Genomic DNA, 14,769 nt, shown 5'->3' on the forward strand with positions numbered 1-14,769 from the left:
TTTTTTTTTTTTAAAGATTTTATTTATTTATTTGAGACAGAGAGAATGAGAGACAGAGAACATGAGAGGGAGGAGGGTCAGAGGGAGAAGCAGACTCCCTGCCGAGCAGGGAGCCCGATGCGGGACTCGATCCCGGGACTCCAGGATCATGACCTGAGCCGAAGGCAGTCGCTTAACCAACTGAGCCACCCAGGCGCCCGGCTGAACACTTCTTATTAAAATACAGAAGTGAGAAAAGAATCTGACAGAGACATGACTGGAGACCACTGGGCAGTGCCACTCGATGTAAAATGATCTAGGGATGTTATTGCTATTGAGTACCATGGCCCATTCCTAGATTCTAGGTAAAGAGCCCTTGTACTGTATTTTCAGGACAAATGCCTCCCAATCTAATGAAGATCCTTTCTTCTTTGATCTTTCTCAACTTCTATTTCTCTTGTTAGTAAAAGGGGGGTTTAACCCATGCTGGCAGATACATGGACAAAAGCATGTTAAGTTGCCCCCCCTATTTCAGAGAACTGAGAATCCTGCTGAAATCTAGTGTTGTTTTTGCCTGGCATATGGATTTTATAGGCAATCACCTACCCCTTCTCCTTGCACTCTTGGGGTCACACTTGCTATCCCTCTAACCCTGCCAAAAATATGCCAATGCTGAACAAAGACCTAGGACAGAGGAAGTAGACTTTCTCCTCGGAATTCTAAGTCTCTCCAGCTTTCTTACAGGTACAAGGGCTACCTCATATTCTTCAGGCAACTTTTTTTTTTTCCTTTTTTGCTTAAGTTTAGTTTCTCTTGCTTACAATCAAAGTAATTCTGATGCATCAGCTAAAAGAAAAAGGATAAAGAAGTAGCGCCTTTGGTCCTACTTGGTGGCTTCTCTATGATCTTCCAGGGGTACAAACCAAGTCGGCCCAGAGAACAGCACACCAAGGAAGCAGGCATTAGTTCAATACTGTTCTACCAAGTTGAGTGTCCCCAGGGGCAGTCTACCAAATGGACTCCAGTGAAAAATCTCTCAAGCTCCATTCTCAACTACTGGAAAATAATAAGAAGTACCACGTTGATCATTCAAATGCAAAAGCATCATCAAGCAATTAAAATATATTTTGAGTCTATGTCCCACTGGATTCCTTGCACTTTTTTTATTTGCCCCAATGCCATAAGGCTTGTGTTTCTTAACACATTCATGAATAAGAGGGTTCAGTGAGTATAAATATCAACCTATGGACAAACACAGGCAATTTACCACTCTTTTTAGTACTGAGAGCTTACATTTTATAGTACTGTGCAAAATGATCTCATGTACTATCTCTCCACTGATCTTCACAAGCCTCCTCTAAGTAGGCAGGGAAGCCAGGCATCATAATACTCATTTTACAAAAGAGGTAGTTAGATCAAACCCTGCCCAGAATCACAGAGCTAGTAGTGGAAATGCTGGCCCACTGCTGGGCTCTGATCTCTGCCCACCAAACACAGCACTCTACTGCACATCATGACAAATCCAGAATCCTAAAGCCACTATATTTAGTTCCAGGGGTCCTCATTGGTAATGGAAGAAATAGGGCTAAATGAATCTGTGGAGTAAGGTGGAGAGGAGAAGCAACGAATGGCAAAGAAAGAGACAGCCAAGTCCTACCTTGTGTTAGAGGAAAAAATAGTTTCATCAGTGTTGCTTCACTAACCACATTCAATTTCTGGCTTCTTCATAAAAGCTATTAATTATCATTAATAGACTCATAATAAGTATTATTGGAAACAATGAGTATGCTTAATAAAGAAACCATGTAATAAGCCAGATCATTGTTCAAAACTAGGCAAACATCTTTAATATAGAATATTCAATTTTAGTACCTTAAATGTTAAAGAAAATGAAAAACAAAACAAAAAAACCCCACACTGAGCATGTTTGCTCTGGAGTTAGCCAATTTTAAGTTAAGTACTATAGATTAAATACTTACAGGTTAAGTACAGGTAGTACATACACTGCCCTTGCCTTTCAGGAGCTTAAAATTTAGTTAAGTTCTATGATATGTCCAGAAAATAGAGCCATCAATTCTCTGACTTCCATGGATCTCTTCTTCAGATCAGTCTATCTCCTGCCAGAAGCTTCTGGTAAAACAAAACCACAGAAGGAGAGGCCTTGAAATGTGGATCAAATGCTTAAAATCAAGAACTAAATCCAAGACAATACTTTTCAACATGGCTCAATGATGAGTAATACAGATGCCATTCTGGAAAATCTGTGTTTTCAAAAAACACAGGAATCACTCTTGGGTCCAAACACAATCTATGGCTAGCACCCAGCCAAGGTAAATGTATGCATTTGGAGCAAGATATTAGATCAGAGTTAAAAATGAATAAAAGCATGGCTAGATGTAGTAGTACAGTCCCTGAAGCAAAGGAGCGGACACCTAAGGAATACTAGAAAAGCAGGACCCTGAGAACAAGAAGCCAGAGTAAGCACTCAATGAATCAGAACATGACAGCCAAGTTCATGTTCAAACTAAACATTATGTGTTTATATGTTCATGAACATATGAAAGACATTGACACTAATTTTTTACTAGACCTAAGATCAGTTCTGAAGAGTAGAAATTCCAATTTTCTAGACTTTATCTCAAGTTTTACTCTTGGAGGAGGGAGTATTCTATCATAGTTTACACATAAATTTATCATGGGCTTAAAAAAAAATTTTTTTTAAAAAGTGCTACCAACTCTAACCAGGCATGAAAAATAATAAAAGAATAAAGAAAATGAGTGATTCTTCATGAAAGAGAGAATATAAGAGCTGCTTTTTGAAGTGCTGAACAAAAATAAAAAGTGCTCTTGCTTGTTCCAGAAGACAGCGGAGAACAAGAACCAGGATACTCACACCACAGCATGGCAACGTTTATGCCAACAATTAGCTAATTGCTATGGAGTTTTTTCCAGCCCTCAGGAAAATATTATTTATAAAATTTCATATAACCACACGTACAAGGTTTCTGAAGATAGGCTGTTGATGGTGTTGGAGAGGGGGTGGGTGCTGGTGATAGAGAGTGTTAAATTCCTCTTCAGTATCATACCCTTGGCCTAAGAGGAATTTAGATGTAATTTTGATGTACACACCATCACCACCAAATGCCCACTTTAGAAAGAACACAGTTATATATTCTTAAGCCACTGAGAATTATTCGAGGTAATGAAGTTAAAAAAGGAATGCTTACATTGGCTAGGAAAGGTCTTTCAGTTAATTGCCACTCCTCTGTCCATTTACCAGAACCTTCCTGGAGAGCTAACACGTTGTGTGCCTATGTTCTATGGCTTGTATGTAGTCTCAATCCTTGGATGTCAGTTACACAAAAGCATCAACAACTTAATAGTCACTGGTGGTAGGGTGAGGGAGTGGAAGACTTGTGCCCAAATCTTCTGGTCATAAATTTATAACTTGTGAATACAAATTTCAAGGTAGATAAATAGAGTTAACAAATATCCAGTCTTAAAAATATCTCCAAAGAACTAAAAGTCAATAGACATAAATTTAAACCAAAATGCAACCTAATCTCCCAAAAGACAAAGCCTGCTTAAAATGAAACTCATACATTCATGTGCCTTTAGGAAACATTCACGGCCATTAGGAAACAGGCCAATAAATATACCTTGGTAAAATTTTAATTACCCTCATCTCACTCCTGGACACAGAATTAGAGGTATCAGGTTTTTGGTTGTTTTTTTTTTTAAAGATGTTACTTAAATTAATTAACTAAAGATGTTACTTTAAAGTAATCTCTACACCCAACGTGGGGCTCAAACTTACAACCCAGAGATCAAGGGACCCATGCTCTACAGACTGAGCCAGCCAGGTGCCCCTAGAAGTATCAGTTCTAATGGAAGGGATAGTAGATAGTAATTATTTATACTGTCTCAGAAAGTCTAACATGCATTGGAATATGAGCAAGTTGACCCTTTGGAAACGGAACCATTGCAAGGAAACACTGCCCAGAAACAACTGAAGCATGAATGACACATTCTGTTACTTCTCTCATTTTAGGCTAGGAATAGGCAGCAATAATTTACCAGCACCTGAATTCACCTAAGCAAAGCTTTCTCTTTGCTGTCATTAATATCATGCTTGGCCCTTATGGGACAGAGAAAAGTCTATAGTCAGCCAACTTTCTGTGACGACGGACATGCTCTATCTCTGCACTGTCCAAGAGAGTAGCCACCAGCCACATGTGGCTAATGAAGGTCTGAAATGTGGCTAGTATGAATGATGAACTCAACTTCTAATTTAATTTTAACTAACTATAAATTAAATAGCCCCAAATGGCTAGTTGCTACCATTTTGGACAGCATAGGACGTGTTTTATTTAGAAGAATCAATCTCAGACTTCTTGTAACTTCAGTTACAAACCACACACTGATATAGTCAGAAGCCCACTAAAGATACCACAAAGAGATGAAAGGACAATTTTCCTTTATCAAATAATACTGGACTTATATTGGATAAACTGTAATGTAGATAAATCCACTCACAGTACTCAAGTTGAAGGTATGAAGTATGAAGTGTTACGGTGACTGATGCCTTAGAAGTCAGTCACGGACACTCACAGGAAGCTAGACCTGAGACCTGGCAGGTCAGACAGGCTGCCTCTGAGTTCACGGTGGCCAGCAACAAAAAAGGTACATGTACAGATTAGGAAGAACCAGTTTTCCACCCCCACCCACATGAGAACCAGCCTTTTTCAGACAGTTCTCTTTCTCCCAAGACCAGGTCAAACACAACGCCAGATGAACAAAGATCTGTTTTAAAATTGTTTAAACTGCAGGAAACTCCTATTTGGGGGAGTGTGGGATGGTATTATGAACTCTCAATCCAGTCAAAGCATGGCTGGACCATAATAAGTCAAAAGAAATATATGTGTATATATTTAGAATTCAACTCTTTACAGTTCCAATTGAAGTAACTAAGCCAAATACACAATTACAGAAATTACATAGAGACATGGCTAACAGAAAACACATCAACTGTTACTCTAATCTTAAAGTATACCAATAAATACTTCACAGTGATACGAAATTGATCCTTGAAATAGTTGTACTTAAAACCTTTTCTGAGGGAGCCTAATCTCTGCAATATAGGCATAATAAAGTGCATAGGCAATCTGCAGGGGTGTAATAAATAGGCAGCTGTCCAAAAATCACCCCCCCACACACACACACTCAACAAGGCCAACCTCATTTTAATGAAAGCAAGATACTGACTTGACAGAGATAACACAGGACCTTGAATGCACGTGCCCGAGATGGGCAGTTTTTAATGGAGAGCAGACAGGAACAGGAGGTCCTGTCCTGATTTGAGTAGATCATTTCAGGGAGGGATTAAGGCAAGTCAGAGGACATACGACTAGATGGCGCTCAGAGGAGCAGACCAGCGAAAACAGGGCTGGAGAGGCCCCAGGGACAAATACCTTCCCAACCCTCCCTGTGTCACAAGGAGAGTGACAGAGGCTCACACTGGGTGTAGGAATGAAAATCTAGAGGCAATCTACGCTTGCAAACATCATTCATAAAGTTCTATCCTGCAAGAATAAAAATGAGGGCACGCGAGAAGGGCAGTCATCAGAGGCAGGCCTTCCCTGCTACAGTAATCTGATTACATACTGCCAATATACAAACCCAAAGTAACCAATAGTGGCCAGAAGGCAGTGGGAGTTATATCTGTGTACCAGGACTAAGAAAGGACATTTCATTTCTCCATTTCTTGTTGTTCTCAAGTCCTACTCCCTGCCTACTCCCCAGGTCCCACACAGAGCAAGGGATCCAGGATCTTGTCTTTGGCTGGTGTCCTGGGCCATTTCCAGGATCTCTGAACTTGCCTGTTCAAGGCCACGGTGGATTATGAAAGGTCTTCTCATCCTGAGCTCAGACATGCAAATGAAACCAATGCCTGGTGCAGGCCTGTAACAAGCCTAAGATGCTGCGGCCTGCAGAAAGCATGGTCTAGGGCAGGCCTGCCAGTGGCCCCAAGCCAGCTGACCAGCATCCAGTCACCGTTTCTTTTCCAAATACCGACTGAACAAACCTTGATTCAGCTCTTAGGTTACGCTCCGGTGGAGAACAGCACAGAGGAAGCACCAAGAGAATGACTGGAGAGAAACTATTCTGGGCATAAACCAAGTACATGTTCCAGTGGAATTGTTAATAACTCAGGGGTCTTTTATGTTTGTTTGAACCTTCCATGTCTAGCTGAGGAAAAGACATATTTCTTTTTTCTCCTCAGGGAGAATAAAAGCAGGAAAGTAAAATTCCTGGTAATGTCATATCCAGTCAAACAGGAAGGTTTGTAGGCTCAGGGCTGAAAGGTTTCCAGAACTACACTGAGCCAATATGAAAATAATTTATTTGATTTTCATTTGTTTCATTTCCTCCAAAATTATCATTCAGCTCCCTGTTCCCATACCCACCAAGACGAGAGGAAGCATTCTGTAAACACAACAAAAATATAGTATTTAAGAAACACCTGAGATGTAAAGAAATTGGAACCCTCATTCATTGCTGGTGGAAATAAATGGCACAGCCACTTTGGAAAACAATTTGGCAGTTCCTCAAAATGTTAAACAGAGAGTCTCCGTATGACCCAGCAATTCTATTCTTAGGTATTTACCCAAGAAAACTGAAAATATACATTCACTCAAAAACTTGTATACAGATAGTGATAGCAGCATTCTTCATAATAACCAAAGAATGGAAACAACCAAAATGTCCACGAATAAACAAAATGTGGTATATCCATAAAATGAAATATTATTTGGCAACAAAAAGAACTGTTGTACTGATATATGCTATGACACAGATGAACTTTTGGAAACTTTATTCTAAGTGAAAGAAGCCCGTCACAGAAGGCCACATATCGTATGACTCCATTTACATTAAATGTCCAGAATAGGCCAATGGCCACATATCGTATGACTCCATTTACATTAAATGTCCAGAATAGGCCAATCCATACAGACAGAAAGCAGATTCCTGGTGGCCTGGGATGGAGATGGGGGTGGGGGTGAGGATGGGAGTAGCAGGAGGATGACTGCAGTCACAGATGACTGCTAATGCCTTTGAAGTTCCTTTCTGGAGAGTTGAAATGTTCTAGGATTAGGGGCGCCTGGCTGGCTCAGTGAGAAGAGCATGCGACTCTTGATCTCAGAGTCGTGAGTTCGAGCCCCATGTTGGGTGTAGAGATTACTGAAGTAAATACAAAACTTTTTTTAAAAATTTAAAAGGAAGAAAATGTTCAAGGATTAGACGGTGGGGATGGTTGTACAACTCTGAATAAGCCCATGAATGGGGGAAAAAAACAAATTTACTCTAAAATACATGACTTACGTATGTGAAATATATCTTATCAAGAGAAGAAAGAAGGAAGGGAAGAATCGAGGATGGAAATCAAGAAGCAGTGCTCACTTCGGCAGCACATATACTAAAATTGGAAATCAAGAAGCAAAAGAAGTCAGACCTGAAATGTCTTACCTGGAAGGATAGACTGTTGGAGAGCTGACAGACGAAAGGAAAAGGTAGCAGATAGTTATTTTAATTGCCATGTGGAAAATCGCAAGAAATTCCTGCTTGAATGAAGTCTTCCACTAAGTTCCCCAAACTTCCTGTACATCTCAGCTTTACGACTTAGGAGCAAAAATTACTGCTTAATTATCTAATAGTTGGTTTTCCGATGTAACATTCTCCTATGTTCCTTTTTTCTCTCTTCCCTTTATTTCCTAACTTTTTGCTCCACTGCTTCAGTAAAAAGTGAGCCGGGCCAGAGAAAGTCCTTTCCTTTTCTCATCATCGAATCTGTTAAAACATATGGGAAAGGGGGGCGCCTGGGTGGCTCAGTCGTTGAGCGTCTGCCTTCGGCTCGGGTCACGGTTCCAGGGTCGTGGGATCAAGCCCCGCATCGGGCTCTGCTCGGCGGGAAGCCTGCTTCTCCCTCTCCCACTCCCCCTGCTTGTGTTCCCTCTCTCACTGTGTCTCTCTCTGTCAAATAAATAAATAAAAATTAAAAAAAAAAATGGGAAAGGAAGAAGTTGAAACTGTTGGCCAAAATGAGGCATTTGGCTTCGCCGCAGTGAAAAGAACAGCGTCTCCACGAGAGAGAGGAGGACCTTCCTGAGAGGGTCAGGAAGCAAGAGGCCTGTCAGGGATCTGCGGGAGCAGTCAGCACCACCTCGTCCCCGCCAACCGGGAAGGCACTTAACACTCCACACCCAGGTATAGCGCGAGAGTACACAGCACCTCCGCCATCTGTCACCAGACACTCATTCCAGCTATCCTGGATCACCTACAGCCCCAAACGGCCAAGGTCAACAAGGAAAGCAACTCCTAGAAATCACAGCAGATCATGGCAGGCCTCGGAGGGACGTTGGGCTGTGTGCTAACTCCCCAGGCAGAGTAGCGTAGCCCAGGCCGGGTATGTTAAGCATCCTATTGGCTGGTGTCTTGATGGCATGCTGATTCGATAATGGCAAAAGATGACCACTGCAGAGAAATGAGCCCTGAACTGAGGTTGTCCTTTGATAGATAGCAAAATCTAGGAAAGACACCAAAGACTCTGCTTGGACAGTGCTTAAAAATCAGGACAAGGTAAAGCATGCCCCAAACACAGCAGGGAAGGAGCACAGCACTGGGAGGAGAGAGAAGGGAAGCAGGCTTCTGCCCATGGCATCACTCTTCACTGTTTTAAAGTAACGTTTTAAAAAAAAAAAAAAGCTTCACCATCCCTCTACCCACCCCAAATAGTTAGAGAAGCCCACACCCAAACAAGGCAAACATTTACAAATATGTATACCACATAGCCTTGTATTCAAGGGTGGAAACAGATTTGAGTCCCTCCCCTGGTATTACAACGTAAACAATTTTTCTTTCCATAGAAGTATGTGCTCCACTCCCAGCAGGCAGTGGTGTCCGTTTACAACCTCCACTGCTCCTAGGAATAGCCGCTCGGGTGGGGGGATGAAGAGTGGCCTGCAAGCCGGACAACTGGGGTCCTCACCCTGGCTCCAATGTTCACAGGGTAACTCCAAAACACTCTGTGTAAGATGGGAATGTCAGATTATGAGTGTTTTTCAAGTTTTTTAAAGCTGTGAAACCCTTTATCCAAATAAAATCTCAAGGAGGATCCCAAGATGTAGAAGAGTTTGAAGTAAACAGGCTGGTTAGAGCTGGAAGGGGTGTGGGGATAGGGGGATTCTCCCCAAGGCACCTCCTGGAATTGGGACTCCACAGTACATAGTATGAAAACAACTGATGAGATCCCTTAAAAATAAAAACTCAATCCTACTTTTAAAATTTAAACTGAGGGGCCCCTGGGTGGCTCAGTCAGTTAAGCGTCTGCCTTTGGCTCAGGTCATGATCCCAGGGTCCTGGGATAGAGTCCCATAACAGGGCTCCCTGCTCAGTGGGGAGTCTGCGTCTCCCTCTCCCTCTGCTGTTCCTCCTGCTTGTGCTCTCTCTCTTATTCTCTCTCTCATGAATAAATAAAATCTTAAAAAATATATATTTAAACTGAAACCAAGAAAAAAAGACAAAGTGGTAGAGAGTAACAGTTTCTAATGCTGTACTCTTGGTGGGTGGGGATGGGGTAGGGGAGGGACATGTAAATGTCTCACACAGGTATGTATGCCCATTTTTCTAAGTGAATCTATATGTCGGGATTGATGAAACAAATTCATTTAAAGTGTTACTGAGTTCATGGTTATGTGGGAATCCAGAATTTTTTTTAAATTAAAAAGGAATCATCACATTGGGAACCCCTGCTAAAGAGAAAGCCACAATATTCCACTTGAATCAAACAAGTAAATCTTAAAAAAACCTTCAGTGAACTTTTTATTTTAAAGATTCTACTACCTATCATGTCAAACTAGTTAAGATTTCCTTGTCTATTAGCTGTGGCTATTAGAATACTGCTTCAAGAAGGGCTCTGAGGCCATGTCCAGGCTGAGTAGGAAAGAAATGTCACATTAGATAAGCAGGAGATAAACACGTCTGCCATGGCTGTGTAGGGGATAGGAAGTGGAGGGAAGGACAGGTGTATGTGACAACCAGAATATGTCTGACAACCAGAATGTGTCAAATAGGCATCTAAGAGGTTAGTGGAGACCTGAGCTCTCTGATTCTATCATCACACTAAATTTATTACTAGGCAAATCACTTATTCCAGATTTCAATTTGCTAGCTCTAAAAAGGGGTCAATCCTGGCTTCTGATGCAGAATGCTCAGGATCAACTCAAGACAGTGAATGCTACCCCCCTTTAAAAAACCACTAGAGACAACAAAACTGTCACAGAACTGGTGAGCTAATTCAAACCTCGCCATTTACATCTGAGGAAATTGAAGCCCAACAGATTGTTGGCCAAAGTCACACAAGAAGAGAGCATGCTAAAGAGTTTGCATTCCCCTACTGGAGAGTTTTCTACAACATGAGCTGTCATAATGTGTGGCTTGAAATCTTGACTTAATTACTTGTATTAGTTCTCCTAATACAATATAAGGGCTTTCTATTTGATACTATAAAAAAAAGTTCTCACTTCAAAAAAGTTCATGCCGCTCTAGTAGAGGATTGTACTAAGAAAACTGTAGCGTTGTTGCCATAATATGCACCCATACTTTGTCCCTTTTAAACCAAGGTAATTAGAAAGGTTTCTTCAAGGGGCACCTGGCTGGGTCAGTCAATACAGCATGCAACTCTTGATCTCGGGGTTATGAGTTCAAGCCCCGTATTGGGTGTAGAGATTACTTAAAAGAATAAAATCTTTTTAAAACAATAATAGTAATAAAATAAAATAAAAATGTTTCCTCAATAGAAGATAAATTATACATTTAAGAATCTCGGTAAATACAAACCAAATAATAGTTACCAATCTCGGTAGAAAATTAATGATGTTATATTTTACAAACTGTTTGTCAAAGCTTGACATACTTAGGACCAGCCCCTTTAAATAATGAAATCTACATAAAGTTACAAAATGTGACTCCATCAGTCATATATTCTACCTAAAACTTTTATAATAAGAGTTATCAGGGATTGGCTAAATCAAAAAATGACAGAGCAGGCATTTTACATTTCTCAAATCAATTTTTTTGGTAAATTCATAAAATAATATGGAACTCCTTACCATTAATAAGAAAAGTATGTTTGAATACTTTTAATCCAGAACTTTATCAGCCACAGAATAAGACTTTATAATCTCTATTTTGTTTCCTACAAGATTTTGCCATTGCAAATCAAGAAAGCGTTATAGAAAATTAACATAAGGGTGCCTGGGTGGCTCAGTCGGTTAAGCGTCTGCCTTCGGCTCAGGTCATGATCCCAGGGTCCTGGGATCAAGCCCCACATCGGGCTCCCTGCTCAGCGGGAAGCCTGCTTCTCTCTCTCCCTCTGCTGCAGCTCCCCCTGCTTGTGCTCGCTCTCTCTGTTTCAAATGAATAAAATCTTAAAAAAAAAAAAGAAAATTAAGATAAAATATGTCATGGTCCATTTTGCACTGGAGATGTCATTTGTCCACAGAATGTGTGAATATTGTCTGATTCTCTACTTACAAAGGCATTTGGTACTCTTGGGAATTCTAGTCCATCAGTCAATTTTACAATGCATCAGACCATTTGTGATTTGAGTGGTGCCTGGGAACGAACCCATCAGCTGGAGAGAAATAGCCACTCTTCCAGGCGAGAAAGACAGGAATTGATGTTTCAGAGAGAATGCAAAGGGAGCCTTCTCCTCAGGATCATGGTGCCTTACTCCAGAGAATCCTCTCGAAGGCCTTTACACCACTGGGTCAGACCATGGCAGGGACTGCCGGCCAACACTCGCCTTACCAGAAAGCTCCATGGGATATGTTCTGCATTTTGTTTGCTACTTCTTGAAGGAAGACAGACAGCCACAGTGCCTCAAAACAGAGTCCCAGAAAAAAATAATAATAACGTGAACAGAGCCATGATAACACTAAGTTGTCTTCTCTAAAGTATGCTGGTAGACACAGCATTATATTCTATTACTGGGTTACCATAATTATTTAAAATTAGTTTTAAAGCATGAACCTCTCTCTCTCTGCTTGGAAGAGGATTATTTTCTGTTTAAATTAGAACAAACCTAGAGCACTTAAGGCAGGAGAAAATCCATTTCCCCTATAATATGGACTTACGACACACTGACATGAAGATAGTCGTATTGTGATAAATACTGCAGTTTTGTAATATTGAGTGCAGTACAGGCAAAATGCTTTAAATATTTTAGCTAAGCATTCAAATATCTGTTCTACAATACCATTTATAAACAAAAAGGACTGGGTATAACATTTCTTTTATCACATAAACCACTCTAATACAAACTTCTGTCTCCCTCCTCATAATATTTGGATTATTTCATTGTTCTACCTCCTATTCTTCCAAACATGTTCAATCCAGTGGAAAAACTACATATCATCTCCCTGTCCTCTCTGCCTTTACAAGTGCCTTCTATGTAGCAGAGTCTCACTGTCAGCAGAAAAAGCACAGATAGTAAGAAACAACTGAGGCAAACTCCAGGAAACGCAAATTGGCCATAAAATGACAGGAGCTGACCGAAGGTTTCCCTTCACGTAATGAGAAAAGGGCTTGTTAAGATAACTAATTACTCAAATCTGCAGCCAGAGACCCTTATCACAGAGAAATATTTTAGGTCATTTTAAATGTGCCTGAAGGGCTCATAAGTTTCCTTCTAATGGGGTCCATGATTGTTTACTGCATTTATGAAAAGTTCTGGTAGCTTCATCTTTGCATTGCTAATTAATTTTGTATGATCTATTTAAAACACTGAGATTTAGGGCGCCTGGGTGGCTCAGTTGGTTAAGCGACTGCCTTCGGCTCAGGTCATGATCCTGGAGTCCCGGGATCAAGTCCCACATCGGGCTCCCTGCTCAGCAGGGAGTCTGCTTCTCCCCCTGACCCTCCCCACTCTCATGCTCTCTCTCTCTCATTCTCTCTCTCAAATAAATAAATAAAATCTTAAAAAAAAAATAAAAATAAAAAAATAAAACACTGAGATTTAAACAGGTAAATGGGCAAGCAGGTCGTTTGAGAAAGACAAAATACAAATGGTCTGGAGAAAAAAAGTTCTATTGAACAAATTCCTAAAATGCAAATTAAAATACGATGGGACAGCATTTGCCAGTTGTTCAGTCACAGATAATTGTAAGATAATAATACTCAGCATAAACAGGTGTGAAATGGAAGATGCTCTAACACTCTGATTCAGTCAACTGGCAAAACTTTTCTTGAGGCAGTATTTATAAAAAAAAAAACTTAAAAATTATATACCCTTTGACCCATTTATTTCATATCTAAGAATGTATCCTAAAAACAAAAAAAATCTGTAACATGAAAAGGATGTTCAAATGGTTTTTAATGGAAAGACATTGGGAAAATGATTATCCTATACAGCATATAAAGGAAATAAAGGCTGCCATCTAAGAAGTTTATTAAGGGTTTTAATAATCTCATACTCATTAAGATGGCTACCATCAAAAATAACCACAAAATCCCCAAAATGTTGATGAGGATGCGCACTTTTGTTGGTGGGAATGTAAAATGGTACAAGGGCTATAACAAATAGTATGGCAGCTTTTCAAAATATTAAAAAAAGAACTACCATATTCTAGGCTCAGGGTATATCCCCCAAAATTGAAAGCTTCGTCTCAAAAGAGATGTTTGCATACTCATGCTCATTGCAGCACTATTCACAATAACCAAGAGGTGGAAGCAACCCCAGTGTCCATCAATGGTTGAATGCATAAACAAAATGTGGTACATACATACAATGAAATACTATGCAGTTTTACAAAAAGAAGAAAATCCTGCCCATGCTACAAAATGGATGAATCTTAAGGATCTTATTATGCTAAGTAAATAAGCCAGCCACAAAAGAATACTGTATGAGTCCACTTACATAAGATATCTAAAGTAGTCACTTTAATAGATAAAGAGAGTAGAATGGTGGTTACCAGGGGCTGGGGTAAAGGGAGATGTAGGGGGAGGCAAAGGGGAGTTGTTTAAGTGGTAGTATTTCAGTTCAGCAAGATTAAAGGTTCTAGATATCTGTTTCACAACAATGTAAATATACTTAACACTCTGGAACTATATACTTAATAAGGGTTAAGATGGTAAATTCTATGATGTGTATTTTTTACCACAATAAAAAGTTTTAGTGTCAACTATACTTCAATTTTTAAAAAAGTTTTAGTAACATGAAATATGCTTATGACAACATTTGGTTGGGGGAAGGATGCAAAAAAGTACAGATAATATATAATCAAAATTTTTTTTCAAACTTCATAAAGATGTATTCCCATAATGTTAACATTATTTGCCTCCTTGGTAAGATTTCTCTTATTCCTTTATACTGCCTATTTTTTTCATATAGTAACCTGTATTAATTTTATAATAAAAAAATAAGTTTCTGACTTAATAGCTTGAAAACAACCTTGATAATGCCTCATGCTGGGCAGGATGACATTTTGTCAAAGGAGGGACTACTGTTAAGGAAAAAAAACAAGATTTAGAAACAGGCAAAATAGATTACTGGGTATCTTTTCAGTAGAATGCTATTTGTAGTCTAGCAGGTCCTCCAGGGATTATCTCTGACCTTCCCCCCCCCACCCTTTTAAATAGGCCCGTGGTTCTCAAAATGTGGTTTGGGGAGGCCTAGAGAGCCTTGGGCCTTGTCAGGGTGTTTATGAGTTCAAAACTATTTTCATAATAATA

The 14,769-nt window shown here is 40.0% G+C and overlaps 1 protein-coding gene across 3 annotated transcripts in view; it reads right to left on the reverse strand.

Annotated features, from left to right (window-relative positions):
- Positions 1-14,769, reverse strand: part of DAAM1 (dishevelled associated activator of morphogenesis 1) — a 133,918-nt gene that overhangs the window by 101,028 nt on the left and 18,121 nt on the right. Inside the window, exon 2 of one of the 3 annotated variants that reach the window (XM_081830435.1) lies at positions 1,959-2,109. The exons of the other annotated variants lie outside the window; for them this stretch is intronic. The gene's annotated coding sequence lies outside the window, so the exon portion shown is untranslated. The remainder of the gene's footprint in view (positions 1-1,958; positions 2,110-14,769) is intronic. 3 annotated transcript variants of the gene reach the window in all.

Source organism: Leptonychotes weddellii, chromosome 9 (assembly GCF_054177405.1).
Source record: "Leptonychotes weddellii isolate Sample4059 chromosome 9, ASM5417740v2, whole genome shotgun sequence".
Classification (NCBI taxonomy): domain Eukaryota; kingdom Metazoa; phylum Chordata; class Mammalia; order Carnivora; family Phocidae; genus Leptonychotes; species Leptonychotes weddellii.